Source organism: Capricornis sumatraensis, chromosome 1 (genome assembly GCF_032405125.1).
Source record: "Capricornis sumatraensis isolate serow.1 chromosome 1, serow.2, whole genome shotgun sequence".
Lineage (NCBI taxonomy): Eukaryota > Metazoa > Chordata > Mammalia > Artiodactyla > Bovidae > Capricornis > Capricornis sumatraensis.
Window position 1 is genome coordinate 94,551,085 of NC_091069.1, and position 16,038 is coordinate 94,567,122.

A 16,038-nucleotide genomic window follows, 5' to 3' on the forward strand; every position below is an offset into this window, starting at 1 on the left:
ACTCAATGGAAGGGACTCTGATACTGGGAGGGATTGGGGGCAGGAGGAGAAGGAGACAACAGAGGATGAGATGGCTGGATGGCATCACCGACTCGATGGACATGAGTTTGAGTGAACTCCGGGAGATGGTGATGGACAGGGAGGCCTGGCGTGCTGCGATTCATGGGGTCGCAAAGAGTCGGACACGACTGAGCAACTGAACTGAAACCCATATCTGTAAAAAAAATATGATAAGACTACTTTCTTTTTATTGTGCTCAGTCACTCAGTCATGTCTGACTCTTTGCGACCCCACGGACTGTAGCCCACCAGGTTCCCCTGTCCATGGACTTTTCCAGTCAAGAATACTGGAGTGGGTTGCCATTTCCTCCTCCAGCAGGTCTTCCCAGTGCAGGGATCAAACCCATGTCTCCTGCAGTCTCCTGCATTGGTAGGTGGAGTCTTTACCGCTGAGCCACCCAGGAAGCTCCTTTATCAGCTTAGATACTGACTACCTCCTGCTATAATCAGAGCAGATTTACCTCATCATATCATACATTCCCCTCCTCAATATACATATACCACTGTTAGTTTTTCTAAAGATTTTTGTAAGTAATATACTATGCTTAATACTGTGCTTTTATTTCTTAATAATGTACTTAAGCTTTTAATTCTTACATTATTATCTATAGATTATCTCAACCCCCTACCTGTGCAAAGTGAGGCATTAGCTCTTCATTACTTTCTTTCGATTTCCTTACCTCACCTTCTTCCAATTGATGAAATGAGTTATACCCTGACTGAGTTGGTAACATAGATATTCTGTACCAGAATCAAAAGCGGCTTTTATGGTTTACCAGTACTTTGTCTTTGAAAGCCAATAAACAATATTTGTATTAGTTTATATAATATTCTTTATTGTTAAGCCAGGTTGTATACTAAGATTACCATCCCTGTCTTAATGGAACCCCCCCTTTTCTGGAAAACTCTCTCTTGATGACCTCATTTCCCCTGCTCAAATCTGAACTAGCACCTGTTCAGCCTTTCTGCATACTATATTTGTGATGTTCTTTCTTGGCTGACTTACAGAGCTGCTAGACAATCAGAAATTAAGGGAACAAAATGCTGGAGACCAGGGGAAGAATGAAAAGGGGTGTACCAACATTCTTTATTCACTTTTTCCCAAGATATTTGCCAAATCTGCGCACAAGAGGCTGTTTCCATTAAAGGAATCAAGTAGAAGAGGTAGAGAAATCAGCTTATGACAGTTTTGTGGCACTGAAGTGACATAAATTAGAGACTTAAGAGGTGAAGTTCCAAACAGACATTTTTCCAAAGAAGACATACAGATGGCTAATAAACAGATGAAAAAATGTTCAACATCACTATTAGAGAAATGCAGATCAAAACCACAATGAGGTATCATCTCACACCAGTCAGAATGGCTGCCATCAAACAGTCTACAAACAATAAATGCTGGCGAGGGTGTGGGGAAAAGGGAGCCCTTTTACACTGTTGGTGGAAATGCATACTGGTACAGCCACAATGGAGAATAGTGTGGATAGTCCTTAAAAAACTGGAAATAGAACTGCCATACAACCTAGCAATCCCACTGCTAGGCATACACACCAAGGAAACAAGAACTGAAAGAGACACGTGTACCCCAATATTCATTGCAGCACTGCTTACAATAGATAGGACATGGAAGCAACCTAGATGTCCATCAGCAGACGAATGGATAAGAAAGCTGTGGTACATATACACAATGGAATATTACTCAGCTATAAAAAAGAACATATTTGAGTCAGTTCTAATGAAGTGGATGAAACTGGAGCCTATTATACAGTGCAAAGTAAGTCAGAAATAGAAACACCAATACAGTATATTACCACATACATATGGAATTTAGAAAGACAGTAACAACAATCCTATATGCAAGGCAAGAAAAGAGACACAGATGTAAGGAACAGACTTTTGGACTATGTGGAAGGGTGGGATTCTTTGAGAGAACAGCATTGAAACATATATTTCCATAAGTAAAATAGATGACCAGAGCAAGTTTGATGCATGAACCAGGGCACTCAAAGGCAGTGCTCTGGGGCAATCCAGAAGGATGGGGTGAGGAGGGAGGTGGAAGGAGGATTCAGGATGGGGTGACGCACGTGCACCCATGGCTGATGCATGTTGATGGATGGCAAAAACCACCACAATACTGTAAAGTGTTCATCCCCAATTAAAATGAATTAATTAACTTTAAAAAAGAAGAGGTGAAGTTCCTAGAGAAAAAACTATAGTAAAAAACACAACATTCTTCTGTTCTTCCTTCAACACGGGCACTGAACTCTTAATCCACAGTGGGCAAGAGGCTAAGAAGACAAGCAAAAGCCTCTGAGAAGCAGAACAGAGTTTTAGGTAGTCTTGAGGTATGGAGTAAAGACAGAAAGTAGTGTCCATCTGAAGAAAGGAAACTTAATCATCACTTCAAGGCTCTTTAGAATATATGAAAGACTATATCAAAAGGCAGTACTGACCCAGAGATAGCCAGAGTTCTGTCCCTGACTGGATTGAGATCACTGCCATTCTATCTACCTTAAAAAGGGGGTAAGGGAAAGACAGTTTAACCTTAAGCAAGGGAAGGCAGAACCTCCATGACTTTTTTAATTCTCATTCAGTCCAAAATTACCAAGCATGCCAAGGAAGAAGACCATAAAACTGAAAATCAAGATCCAGATAATCTAGATATTAGAAGTTATGAGAAAAGGACTTAAAATGTCTATGAGTAATATGATAAGAAAAAGATGAACAAAATAGATGAAAAGATGGATAATTCACCAGAGCATTGAAATCTATGTTATTTAAAAACAGAAAAATCAGAAATGAAAACTGTAATTTTTTATAGCAGCACTATTTATTTTTTTAATATAAATTGATTTATTTTAATTGGAGGTTAATTACTTTACAATATTTTACTGGTTTTGCCATACATCAACATGAATCCACCATGGGTGTACATGTGTTCCCCATCCTGAAACCCCCTCCCTCCTCTCTCCCCATACCATCCCTCAGTGCACCAGCCCCAAGCATCCAGTATCATGCATTGAACCTGGACTGGCAATTCGTTTCATATATGGTATTACATATGTTTCCATGCCATTCTCCCAAATCATCCCACCCTCTTCCTCTCCCACAGAGTCCAAAAGACTGTTCCATACATCTGTGTCTCTTTTGCTGTTTCGCATACAGGGTTATCATTACCATCTTTCTAAATTCCATATATATGTGTTAGTATACTGTATTGGTGTTTTTCTTTCTGGCTTACTTCACTCTGTATAATTGGCTCGAGTTTCATCCATCTCATTAGAACTGATTCACATGTATTCTTTTTACTGGCTGAGTAATACTCCATGGTGTATGTGTACCACAGCTTTCTTATCCATTCATCTGCTGATGGACATCTAGGTTGCTTCCATGTCCTGGCTATTATAAATAGTGCTGCGATGAACACTGGGGTACACGTGTCTCTTTCAGTTCTGGTTTCCTCAGTGTGTATGCCCAGCAGTGGGATTGCTGTAATTTTTAAAATTAAGAGTTCCAATAGCTCCGCTCTGGCACGGGGCGGGCGCTGGCCGAGGGGCCGGCCCGTCCCCTCCCTCCCGGCGCCAGCCCTGGCCCCAGCCCCGCCGCCGCCGCGCGCGCTCTAAGCCCCCATTCCCGAGCTGCCGCTCGTCGCTCGCTCGGAGCCTTCCTGCGGGCCGCGCTCTCCTCTGGACGATGGCGCGCGGCGGCCGCGGTCGCCACCTGGGGCTGGCCCTAGGGCTGCTGCTGGCGCTGCTGCTGGCGCCTCCGGTGCTGCGGGCCAAGCCCACCGTGTGCAAGGAGCACGTGGTGCGGCCCGACTCGGACCTAGGCGAGCGGCCGGCCGAGGACAACCAGAGCTTCCAGTACGACCACGAGGCCTTCCTGGGCAAGGAGGACTCCAAGACCTTCGACCAGCTCACCTTGGAGGAGAGCAAGGAGAGGCTGGGGAAAATTGTTGATCGAATCGACAGTGATAGAGACGGCTTTGTCACCACTGAGGAGCTGAAAACCTGGATCAAACGGGTGCAGAAGAGGTACATCTATGATAATGTCGCCAAAGTCTGGAAGGATTATGATCAGGACAAAGACGATAAAATTTCCTGGGAAGAATACAAGCAAGCCACCTATGGTTACTACCTAGGAAACCCCACAGAGTTTCAGGATACCTCAGATCATCACACCTTTAAAAAGATGCTGCCACGGGACGAGAGAAGGTTCAAGGCTGCAGACCTCGATAGTGACCAGACAGCCACCCGGGAGGAGTTCACCGCCTTTCTGCATCCTGAGGAGTTTGAGCATATGAAGGAAATTGTGGTTTTGGAAACTCTGGAGGACATCGACAAGAATGGGGACGGCTTTGTGGATCAGGATGAGTATATTGCTGATATGTTTTCCCACGAGGAAAGTGGCCCTGAGCCAGACTGGGTGCTGTCAGAACGGGAGCAGTTTAATGAATTCCGGGATCTGAACAAGGACGGGAAGCTGGACAAAGATGAGATTCGTCACTGGATCCTCCCCCAAGACTAGGACCACGCGCAGGCTGAGGCCAGGCACCTGGTGTACGAGTCAGACAAAAACAAGGATGAAAAGCTCACTAAAGAGGAGATCTTAGACAACTGGAACATGTTTGTTGGAAGCCAAGCTACCAATTATGGGGAAGACCTCACCAAAAACCACGATGAGCTCTGATGCACACTCACCGTAACATGACAGACTGCATAATAGCCTTCCTTTTATTGTCCTGGATGGTTGCTATAGTTGTCTCACTTACAGCAGTTATGGCTCCACAGAAAGCAAATTTATCACCTCAGATTGGGGTTAAAATTGTTTTTTACTCAATATTTGCTGGAAAATACTCACCACTATTCTTTGAGTAACATTTCTCTTCAAGCACATTAAAATCTTGGTAAATTGCAAGGCTCTATGGGGATACATTACTAAAACATGACTTTTTAGCTTTTTCTGTGAAATTTGAACTAAAGAAGAATGAAATTTGAAAAGCCCTATTATTCAGAAGTTGGGTAGGTGGGGAGAGGGCAGTATATGGAGTGACTGCTATGCATTTTAACTGCAGATTTTTTTCCATTTGCCACCGTTAATAGTTGGTAAGGGAAAATTCTGATTAAGCTCCAGTGGTATCTCTTCCTACACAGGCTTCTTTCAGAGCAAGGCTGATTATTCAAATTCTTCCTTCTTGATGTACTCTGAGCTGTTACTGTAAATGGTATATAAACCTCTGTGCATTTTTCTGTATGAACCTACTAATGTGCACAACAGATCCACCCATCTTTTTTTTTGTCTTTTTTTTTTTTTTTTACAATAAGAAGCAATTAAGAAAGATAATGTGAAAAAGAAAGGAATTTTAAAGGTAGGGAGAAAAGATGAATGTCAGGCATTTGAAGAACTATAGGAAAATGGTAAATATTTTATTATACTTGAGAAATTCTTCTTGACATGTAAATGAAGTAGATCTGATCTTTGAAAAAGTGACTAGAAATCCAATCCATTTCCTTGCTGACCTCTGACAGGAATAGAGAGTGGGGTCCTAGGGAAGCCTGCCTAGTGGAGCTCTGGAACCCATCTCTTCCAGTCTGGTGAATCCACAGCCTTCCAACCTGCCCTGGGACCACTTACACCATGGAGTTGACAAAGTAGTGTTCCAAGCCACTGGCTAAACTGGAAGAAAGAACTTTTACAGGTTGAAATTCCACCTTATAAGTAGAAAGTGAATGAATAAAGGAGCCCTCTGAGGAAAAAAAAAAAAAAAAAAGAGTTCCAATAGAATGGTTTTTCAGCAAGAGAAGATTAGTGAAGATAAATTAATAGAAAATATTCAGATTAAGGCATAAAGAAGAAAATTAAAATATGTAAAATACAACACATACACATGTGTGTGCTCTTTTGTGTCCAACTCTTTGTGACCGTATGGACTGTAGCCCGCCAGGCTCCTCTGTCCATAGCATTTTCCAGGCAAGAAAAATGGGAACGGGTTGCCATTTCCCACTCCAAGGTTCTTCCCAACCCTGGGATGCATCTCTTGAATCTCCAAATGGAGATTCAAGGTAGATTCTTTACCACCTGCACCACCTGGGAAATCCATAAAACATGTAAGACTGTACGAAATATATGAGAGTCAAAATGTCTACCCCAGTGGTTCTCAAACTATTTAGCTTAAGGATATTTTCATGCTCTTAAAAAATATGAAGGTCCCCCCAAAATTTTGTATATGTGGTTAATTTTATTGACATTTATCACATTAAAAATTAAAGTTGAATAAGAATTTAAATATAACAATATACAAGCATATATTACATTACTCATTAAAACAATGACAGTCTTCACATATCATATAGCCTCCTGGATACTTCACTATATCCTCCAACAGAAATGTGAGTAAAAAAAGTAAATAATATCTTAGTGGTTACTAAGAAATAGTTTTGAATTTGTGACTCTGTAGAAAGAAGTCTACTCTTTCTATAATGGGGTGGTAGTAATATTTAAAACATTATAGTCAACTGTTTCCCAAAACTAATGAAAGACATCAATCCACAGTTTCAAGCTCTACAAACCCCAGCAGGATAAACACAAAGAAAACTATACTTCAATACTTCATAGTAAAACTGCAGAAAACTGAAAACATAGTCAAAAATATAAAAGGAATATAAGAGCTAACTTTTTAACAGGAAATACATATCAAACAACAATGAACGAAACAGTAAAGTGCTGAAAACAAAAAATAAACTACAAGCTTAAAATCCTAAAAAACTAAGTTTAAAAAAAAGTCCCTTGAAAGTTAAAGCGGGCAATGTAAAATGGTACACCTACTACAGAAAACATTTTAGCAGTCCCTCAAAAAATTAAAAATAATTTACTATATAATCCAGCAATTCTACTTCTGGGTACATACTCCAAAAAAGTGAAAGCAGGGACTCAAAGAGATATATAAACATCTATGTTCATAGCAGCATTATTCACCAGAGTCAAAAGCAGGAGGCAACTCAAGTGCTCATCAACAGATGAATGGGTAAAGAAAATGTAGTACACATACAATGGATTATTCAGCCTTAAAAAGGAGGAAATTCTAACACATACTACCACATGAGTGAAACCTGAAGACATTATCCTAAGCGAAAAAGACAAATACTGCACAACTCTACTTATATGAAGTACTCAGAATAGTACTTCATATAACACTTAATATGAAGTACTCAGAAAAGTACTTCATATAAGAAGTAGATTAGAAAAAGAAGAACCAAAAGATATCAAATGAAAAAATAAACAGTCAGTAATCAAGTAAATAAAACCCAGCAGCCATCGGACAACACTGAACACCAGAAGTCAATACTCAGGGAAACAAAATAGGAGTCAAAATTTTAAGATCAATGAAACAGTCCTCTGAATATACAGTCTACAGAGCAGTCATTCTGAAAATATAATAATCCAAAAAGTATTGTTTGAGTCATTCTGAACTGGTAGAGAAGAAACTCCAACCAAACTAAATGACACAAGAAACTTCAACAAAAAAGACTGGAAGTAATGAGGGAACATATTTAACTGCAACCCTAAGACAAAAAGATCAGATTAAGAGTGACAAAATATGGTATATAAAAATAGATACCACAACATTGTTGTGATAACACAACAATGTAAGTCAACTACACTCCAATAAAAATTTTTAAATAGCATGTGAAAATTATACAACTAATTAAAAAAAGAGAAAAAAGATAGAAAGTAGTATAAACTGGTGATGCTTTATATATACTGACTGGGAGTCAAAGCTAAGCAAATCAGGTACAAGTCTACAATCCCTAATCTAAAATCCTTGGAGCAGAAACGTTCCATAATTCAGATTTTTGCAGATTTTAAAAAATAATTATAGTGCGTGCATTATAAATAACGTCCCCAGTAAGGTCTTAAGAAACATTTCCTAATCAATCATATCAGTAACTCTGCAGCAAAATCCAGGAGTATTCACACAATTGGTGAATATAAAGAAAGACTATCTCATATCAACTCACATTAAGTTTTCTCACCAAATAAATTCAGATAGCTTTTAATAACAAATGATTTCTAAATCTTTGGTACTTTCAAATTGCAAATGAGAGATTATGGGCTAGCAGAATTCTAAACATTTTAAGGCCATAAAGTAAAACACTAAGATAATATTATTGACTAATATCTGTGGTCACAGAAAAGAAAACACAGGAAGTTTTACTACTTCTGTCAGATGTTGCTATTCAATCACTAAGTCGCATCTGACTCTGCAACCCAATGGACTGCAGCACACCAGGCTTCCCTGTCCTTCACTATATCCTGGAGATACCTCTGTCAGATGAGGAACCAATAAATACTATCTTCAAAAAAGAGAGGTGGGAGGGAGGAGGGACTAAGGATACAATAGAAAGGAACTGTAAGAACAAAAATATAATTATTTTTTAATTTAGAAAAAAATTTAGAAAAATTTAGGAAAAAAAAAAAGATCATGAGATGCGGCCTCACAGTAGTATCTTCTCCAACCTCCCCTTAAAAATTATTTTGCTTAATTAAAATTACTAAAGTACTTTTAAATGATAACTACAACGATATATTATAAATTCCCAACTTACTATACTTCCACAATGAAATGCTGATAAACATAAATGTCACTAGGCGGCAGCAGAGCACAAGGAGTGTCCTCTGAAAAGCCGCGACAACTCCAAAGGAGTTTATAACCATTTATCAACTGTTTGGCAAGATCAAACCAGTCAATCCTGAAGGAAATCAGTCCTGAATATTCACTGGAAGGACTGATGCTGAAGCTGAAGGTCCAATACTTTGGCCACGTCATGTGAAGAACTGACTCACTGGAAAAGACCCTGATGCTGGGAAAGATTGATGGCAGGAGGAGACGGAGACAACAGAGGATGAGATGGTTGGATGGCATCACTGACTCAATGGGCATGAGTTGAGCAAGCTCGAGGAGATGGTGATGGACAGAGAAGCGTGGCGTGCTGTAGTCCATGGGGTCGCGAACTGTCGGACACGACTGAGCAACTGAACTGAACTGATAAACTGCTCAAAACCTCTCAGTCATTCACAAGCACAATAAAACTCTCACCAGTTAATCTGTAAAATCTGCTTCTAAGAGATTCATTATATTACTTCATAAGTTTTTAATTTCTATTTTGAAATACTTTCACATTAGAACTCTTGTTTAGCCATATACAGAATTCAGCAATTTGTAACATTTTTGCCACATTTATCATTTTCTTTCTACACATATGTACATATATGTACATCGGTATATGTTCCTGTATTTGTACATTTATTTTTCTAGACCATTTGAGAATATGTTGCATGCATTAAGTTCTCAAGATATGTTTCCTCTTGTACCTAACTACAACACAATTCTCAAATTCACGAAATCTACACTGATAAAACTATAATCTAATTTATAGTCCATAGTCCAATCCTGTTAACTGTCCCAATACTAATCTTTGTTGTTGTTGTTTTTTAATCAGGGGACCATTTCCCTCTCTTGGTCCCACTTTTTTTTTGGGGGGGGGGCTACATCAGTAATTAGTTCAGGTACCTGGGCTTCTCTTTCTTGTGGCATGCAACACACATGCACACTTAGTTGCCACACGCATGTGGGATCTTAGTTCCCCAAACAAGGACTGGAGTCGCATCCCCTGCATTAGAAGGCAGCTTTCTAACCACTGGGTCACCAGGCAAGTCCTCCAGTAATGGTCTTTAGAGTGGTCTCATTTCCTCCTGGAGAGTATCCAGTCCAGGACCATGTATTACATTCAGTTGCCTTATACCTTCGGCTTTCTTTCATCCAAACTAGCAGTTCTCCACATTTTAAACACGAGCCCTTTAGACTATTAAAAATTCTTAGTAATCCTAAATAATTTTTGTTTACATTAATTTTATATACATCAATACTTAACTGTTTTAGAAATTAAAACTAAAAATTAGAAAATACTAATTAATTCACTTAACATTAACAACCAACAATATTTACATGTTAAAAATACATTTTAGGAAAAACAGCTGTATATTCTGAAAAATAGTTGGAAGAGTATGTTCTGCATTTGTGCGAATATCTTTAATGTCTGGTTTAACAGGAGACATCTGGACTCTGTATCACTTCTACATTAAATCTAATGAATGTCATGTTTTGGTTACAGTATATAGAGAAAATCCAGCCTTGCACAAATGTAGTTGGAAAAAGGACAAAGTATTTTTAAAGACCTATCAGGAAACTTTATATATAATATATATAGGCAAATTTATGATACAACCTCAAAATTTGATGAGTTTTAGATTAAAATCCATTGATCTTAAACCTCAAATGAAACTTTTACCTATGTATGATTATGTAACATCAGACATTGATTATTTGAAGAATACTCATTCTCTGAGTTTTGCAGGTCTTCCAAATGTTGACATAATTCATTACAATTCAAAAAATCACATTCATTATATCACGAATCAGTCCCATTTAAAAAGTACTGGCAATGTATAGGAGGGTAACAGAACATATCTGAAAATATCAAACAGGCAGCAACAATAAATCCAACATAAGTAGTGCAAATAACAAATCGATTATCCTGAAGAACACAAAAATAAACAGAAACTTAAAATGTAATCACAATATGGTTTATACCACTAATGAAAAACTGTCATTTTTATCGCTGATAGAGTCCCTGGCTGATCTTTCGACTCTTTAAATCAAAAAATCATCTTTTCAGTTCACGAAAGAGATATACTAATCTTGCTAACCGACACATTAAAGCAACAACCATAAATCATGACTGAGACTTGGTGTTAGTCACCCCCATACCTTCTGAACACATCACATCTCTGGGTTAAGGGCTAGCATGCTCAAATAGTTTTTCCCAAAATGCCATGTTTCAGAGGAAAGTTAAGATCACCAAGGAACTCCAAATATTCTCTCATTTAGCCTTATGAGTTTTCCAAAAGGTGTTAAAACTTCAAAAATATAACACAGAAAACAAACAGAACAGTGAGAAAAACACAATACAAAATCCATATGTATCTATCCATTGTTCTTGTTTACTTGCTCAGTAGTGTCAGACTCTTTTGCAATCCCATGAACTATAGGCCACCAGGCTCCTCTGATCATGGAATTCTATAGGCAAGAATACTGGAGTGGGTTGCAATTTCCTTCTCCAGCACATCTTTCCAACCCAGGGATTGAACCTGGGTCTCCTGCTTAGCAGGCAAGTTCTTTGCCACTGAGCCACCAGGCAATCCCATTGTTGTTACTCAGTTGTATGTTCTGTCCCACTTTTTGAGACCCCATGCACTGCAGCATGCCAGGCTCCTTTGTACAACACTGTCTCCCAGAGTTTGTTCAAATTCATGTCCATTGAGTCAGTGATGCTATCTAACCATCTCATCCCCTGTCGCCCTTTTCTTCTTTAGCTATCAATCTTTCCCAGCATCAGGTTCTTTTCTGATGAGTTGGCTCTTCACATCACCTATCCAAAGTATTGGAGCTTCAGCTTCAGCATCAGTCCTTCCAATGAATATTCGGGGTTAATTTCCTTTAGGAATGACTGGTTTGATCTCCTTGCACTCCAAGGGACACAAGAGTCTTCTTAAGCACCACAATTCAAAAGCACCAATTCTTCAGCACCCAGACTTCTTTATGGAACAACTCTCACATCCATACATGACGACTGGATAAACCACAGCTTTCAGTATATGGACCTTTTCAAGCAAAGTGATGTCTTTGCTTCTTAATACTCTGTAGGTTTGTCATAGCTTTCCTTTCTAGAAGAAAGCATCTTTTAATTTCGTGGCTGCAGTCACTATCCACAGTGATATTGGAGAACAAGACCCATTACTTCTATTTGCCATGAAGTAACGGGGCTGGATGCCATGATCTTAGTTTTCTGAATATTAAGGTTCAAGCCAGCTTTTTCACTCTCCTCTTTCACCTTCATCAAAAGGCTCCTTAGTTCCTCCTCACTTTCTGCCATTAGAGTGATATCATCTGTATATCTGAGATTGTTGATATTTCACCCAGCAATCTCAATTCCAGGTGGAATTCATCCACCCTGGCATTTCACATGATGCACTCTGCATAACAGTTAAATAAGCAGGGTGACAATATACAGCCTTGCCGTACTCCTTTCCCAGTTTGGAACCAGTCAGTTGTTACATGTAAAGTTCTGATCTATACAGTCAAGTTCAGTTCAGCCACTCAGCTGTGTCTGACTCTTTGCAACCCCTTAGGTTGCACCACGGCAGGCTTCCCTGTCCATTACCAACTCCTGGAACTTGTTCAAATTCATGTCCATCAAGTCGGTGATGCCATCCAACCATCTCATCTTCTGTTGTCCCCTTCTTCTACCTTCAATCTTTCCCAGCATCAGCGTCTTTTCCAATGAGTCAGTTCTTCGCATCAGGTACCCAAAGTATTGGAGCTTCAGTTTCAGCATCAGTTTTTCCAATGAATATTCAAAATTGATTTCCTTTAGAATGGACTGGTTTGATCTCCTTGCAGTCCAAGTGATCTCAAGAGTCTTCTTCAACACCACAGTTCAAAAGCATCAATTCTTTGGCACTCAGCTTTCTTTTTAGTCCAACTCTCACATCCATACATGACTACTGGAAAAACCATAGCTTTGACTAGACAGACCTTTGTTGGCAAAATAATGTCTCTGCTTTTTAATATGCTGTCTAGGTTGGTCATAGCTTTTCTTCCAAGGAGCAAGTGTCTTTTAATTTCACAGCTGCAGTCACCATGTGCAGTGATTTTAGAGCCCAGAAAATTAAGTCTGTCACTGTTTTTCCATTGTTTCCCCATCTATTTGCCATGAAGTGATGGGACTGGATCCATGATCGTTTTTTGAATGTTGGGTTTTAAGCCAGGTTTTCCACTCTCCTCTTTCACTTACATCAAGAGGCTCTTTAGTTTCTCTTTGCTTAGGCTTTAGCAAAGTCAGTAAAGCAAAAGTAGATGTTTTTCTGGAATTCCCTTGCTTTATTCATGATCCAATGAATGTTAGCAATTTAATCTCTAGTTTCTCTGCCTTTTCTAAACCCAGCTTGTACATCTGCAAGTTCTCAGTTCACATACTGCTGAAGGCTAGCTTGAAGGATTTTTAGCATAACCTTGCTAGTGCATGGAATGAGTGCAACTGTATGGTAATGTCAACATTCTTTAGCATTGTCTTTCCTTGAGATTGGAATGAAAACTGATCTTTTCTAGTCCTATGGCCACTGCTGAGTTTTCCAACCCATGGAAAAGTTACGACAAACCTAGACAGCCTATTAAAAAGCAAAGATATCACTTTGCAGACAAAAGTCTATATAGTCAAAGCTAAGGTATTTCCAGTAGTCATGTACAGATGTGAGAGTTGGTCCATAAAGAAGACTGGATGCCGAAGAATTGAAGCTTTCAAGTTGTGGTGCTGGAGAAGACTCTTGAGTCCCTTGGACGACAAGGAGATCAAACCAGTCAATCCTAAAGGAAATTAGTCCTGAATATTCATTGGAAGGGCCGATGCTGAAGCTGAAGCTCCAATACTTTGGACAGGTGATGTGAAGAGCCAACTCATCAGAAAAGAACCTGATGCTGGGAAAGACTGAAAGCAAAAGGAGAAGACGGTGGCAGAGGACAAAATAGCATCACTGACTCAATGAACATGAATTTGAGCAAACTCTGGAAGATACTGAAGGACAGGGAAGCCTGGCATGCTGGAGTCCATGGGGTCAGAAAGAATCAGTCATGACTTAGTGACTGAACAACAACAACAAAAGTATGATATAAACATTACAGCATTTATAATAACTAACATTTAGCCCATGTTCACTACTTATAAAGGATGCTTATAAACATCCTTATTATCTTGTTAACCTCAAAGCCACCCCATGATAGAGAATACTATTATTTTCATTTTTACATACAAAGACTCAGATAAGACAAATTATTTGCCAAGTCACAGAGCCATGATAAGGTATACGTATACTGATACAGAATCCCACACTGTTATTTCTCTATCCACCATTAAAAAAAAAGAATATATAATATACATACATGAAATGTACAGATTACAACTTGCTGTCCTATGACAAAATAAACATAACATTATAAATATACAAGTTATATAAAAACATGTACGTGTTGTGCTGTACTCAGTCGCCCAGTCCTGTCTGACTCTTTGAGACCTTATGGACTGTATCTCACCAGGCTCCTCTATCCATAGCAAAAATATTAGAATGCGTTGCCATGCCCTCCTCCAGGGGATCTTCCCAACCCAGGGTTTGAACCCAGGTCTCCAACACTGCAGGTGGATTCTTTACCATCTTAGCCACCAGGGAAGCCCATGTATGTATATATATAAAATTTCTAAATGTACATTTTTGTACATGTATTTTTCAACTACACTGAAAACATTTCCTAAAAATGTAAAACACATTGTCAGTAGAAAAACACAAGGGTCCCTTACGTAACACCAGCTTCACCCTGTGTCTTCAGATGCCTACTCAAAGGAAGCTAAACTGTTTTGCAAAAGTTAATTCACATAGTTTCTATCGCTTGCAATCAGAATCCCAAGCAATATAAGTATGTATTATTTGTATAATCAATAAATATGTAAAAAAGAATGTCTATACTATTAATTTATTTTAAAGAAATGGTCTGTGTGAAATATATTATTAAAATATTAGCCACAAGAGAAAAGGAATGATTAACACCTTAATAAAAACCCACAAGACCAAATAAATAAAGAGGAAACAATTTACCTGAAAAAGATTTCAGAGTAATGATAGTAAATATGATCCAAAACCTTGAAAATAAACTGGAGGCACAAATAAATAGACTAGAGGCATGAACTGAGAAGATGCAAGAAATATTTAACAAAGACCCTGAAGAATTAAAGAATAAACAATGAACAATGCAATAACTGAGATTAAAAATACACTGGAAGGAACTAACAGTAGAGTATCCGAGGCAGAAGAATGGATGAGAGCGGGAAGATATAATGGTGGAAATAACTAAAACAGAACATAATTTTAAAAAAAAGAATAAAAAGTAATGAGGAGAGCTACTGGACAACAGAGCTCACCTCATGGTGAAGGACAGGGAATCCCGGTGTGCAGCAGTCCATGGGGTCACAAAGAGTCAGACATGACTGAGCAACTGAACAATAAAATGGGACATTAAGCATAACAACATTCAAATCATAGGGGTCCCAGAAGAAGAAGGCAAAAAGAAAAGCCATGAGAAAATATTTGAGGATATTATAGTTGAAAACTGCCCTAAAATGGAAAAGGAAATAGCCACCTAAGTCCAGGAAGCCCAGAGATAAACCCGAGAAACATGCCAAGATACACATCAATCAAATTAACGAAAACTAAACACAAAGAACAAATATTAAAAGCAGCAAGGGAAAAGCAACATATAACAAGTGAGGGGATCCCCCATAAAGCTAACAGCTGATCTTTCAACAGAAACTCTACAGGTCAAAAGGGAATGGCAAGACATACTTAAAGTGATGAAAGGGAAAAACCTACAACCAAGATTACTATCCAGTAAGGATCTCATTTAGATTCAAAGGAGAAATCAAAAGCTTTACCGATAAGCAAAATTAAGAGAATTCAGCACCACTAGACCAGCTCTTCAACAAACACTAAAGAATCTTCTCTAGACAGGAAACACAAAAAGAACAGGCCTACAAAAGCAAACCCAAAACAATAAAGTAAATGATAACAAGATCATATACCAATAATTACCTTAAATGTAAATGGGCTAAATGCTCCAACCAAAGGATACATATTGGCTAAATGGATACAAAAACAAGACCCCTATATGTGTTGTCTACAAGAAACCCAACTCAAACCTAGGGACAAATATATACTGAAAGTGAGAGGCTGGAAAAGGATATTCCATGTGAATGGAAATCAAAAGAAAGCTGAAGTAGCAATACTCATATCAGATAAAATAGACTCTGAAATAAAGACC

General features: G+C 38.7%; 1 protein-coding gene and 1 pseudogene across 4 annotated transcripts in view; one reads left to right on the plus strand and one right to left on the minus strand.

Annotated features, from left to right (window-relative positions):
- Positions 1 to 16,038, minus strand: part of EXOC6B (exocyst complex component 6B) — a 711,360-nt gene that overhangs the window by 645,827 nt on the left and 49,495 nt on the right. The gene's annotated exons all lie outside the window — the stretch shown is intronic.
- Positions 3,750 to 4,891, plus strand: LOC138085935 (reticulocalbin-1 pseudogene; annotated as a pseudogene).